The sequence below is a fragment of the Brassica oleracea genome, chromosome C9 (assembly GCF_000695525.1).
Source record: "Brassica oleracea var. oleracea cultivar TO1000 chromosome C9, BOL, whole genome shotgun sequence".
Classification (NCBI taxonomy): domain Eukaryota; kingdom Viridiplantae; phylum Streptophyta; class Magnoliopsida; order Brassicales; family Brassicaceae; genus Brassica; species Brassica oleracea.
In genome coordinates this window covers 45766917-45768885 of record NC_027756.1, presented here as the reverse complement: position 1 = coordinate 45768885, position 1969 = coordinate 45766917, and positions in this window count along the sequence as shown.

Below are 1969 nucleotides of genomic sequence, written 5' to 3'. Positions count from 1 at the left end.
AGCCGGCGGTTGTGAGTCCAGCGAAGAAAAAAGTAGTGAAGGAAGACAGTCCAAGGCCTCGGAAGAAAGCTCGTAAAGAGGCTAGTGAAGAGGCAACTGCAGTGGCTAGTGAAGAGGCAGCTGCAGATGCTAGTGAAGAGGTTCATACGACTGTTGGTGGGTTGACCAAAGAGGATATTAAAACCATGTTCAAAGACATAGTTGATGCCATGGGGGAAATGTTTGAGACGTGCCTTAAGGAGATCAAGTATCTGTCAGAAAGGGTGGAAGCTGTGGAGAAGAAGGTTGGTATCACCACAAAACGGAAATGGATATCAGCTCAAAACACTACCCCTCCGCCTAACAAGAGATTGACTAGACAAAGTCTTTAGAATAAGAACTGAAAAGTTGCATTTGCTTTGTTTCTTGTATGTCAGAACATGTGTGCTTTGTTTATAGTTTATGGATTTTATATATGTATTTTTTTCATGTTTGAAGACACTCATTGGTTATTATTGTTTGAAATGGATCTTTTGTTATTATTGTATAAACCCATCTTGTATATTGTAGAGTCAAAGTGTTAATGGGACGAACGCGGGAAGGAAGAGCTTGCCGGAGGATAAAGGTCCAGATGTGCCCGCAGATGCTAGTTCCTCGAAAGATAAAGCTCCAGAACCGAGCCTTGTTCTATTGGACAAAAATCAATCCACTGTTTCGGATTTACAGAAGGAGGATGCTAGATATCTGGAAAAGAGGGATGCTGCTTTGGCACTTTGCCGTGCAAAGAGTGATCGAACAAGGAAACTTGCTACCTCACAGCAATCTCCTTATACAGCAAACATCACGACCAAAGTGATCATTCAAAACAAAAAGCTTTATCCAGGCTATAATCCTTTTGCACCAATTGACAAGAAGAAGTTGAAGGAGCTCGCTGATTGGTTGAAAATTGTCCGTAAGTGTTTGTTTTTCCCATAATAGCTTGCTTTAGTCTACAAAAACTGATTGCTTTTCAACATTTTGTGTTTGCAGTCATTATAGAACACCTCTCGATAAAAAACCACGTACAAGTAAAACTTGGTGGTATCAAATCCTCTGAACCTCCTTAGAGTGGCTGGAGGACTGTGTAAGTCTTCTGCTATGACTTAGATGACTTACTGATAAGTTTTCTTTGTAGACAACTTACCAATAAGTCGTCTGGTAAGTCATCTACGTAGAAGACGTACCAGTAAGTCGTCTGATATCTTCTGACTTGTACCCTATTTTATATGCAGCATATTGATGCTTAGATTAATGTGCTGAGGTAGAGGTAAAACGCTAACCCACAACATTTCAGGAGCGAGAGAATGTGCTTCCTTGATCATCTATTTGCTCAGAAATGGAGATTCAACTAAAAGGATTTTAAGGACTCGGAGCCCGATCAGAGCAGTTTAGGAAGAAGACTCCCTGGTGGGGCGTGGAATTATTATGCAGGCACTATACCATCATTTTACCAATCGAACAAGGTTTGGGGGACAAATTTTGATGATGTCTATGCGCCAGTGAACTACAACGACACTCATTAGATTGCTATGTGGATATCGATCCCTAAGAGGCACATAGTCGTCTGGGACAGCATTTGTTCCAGTATCTCTCCAGAAAAACTCGATGTGGTAATGGAGCCTTTTCTCTGTATGGTCCCCTATCTGCTTGTTGAGTGCGCTTCCTCAGACGAACAACGTGCCCAATACAGCCCGGAGCCATTCACATATGAGAGACCGACCAATATACCTCCGGTCCGAGCTGGTGATTATGGCGTGTACACTCTAAAGTAAATTGAATATCATGCTCTTGGGATATAGTTCAGTAAAAAAGACTTTGCTAAGGCCAAAGGGAAGACTATGAGAGATAAGATGGCGGTGGATATATTTCAAGAGCTTCCTGACGTGCATGAATTTGAAAACAAGGACAATGATGCCAACCTGGGTGCGTATGAGGGGTGATAAATAGGCTT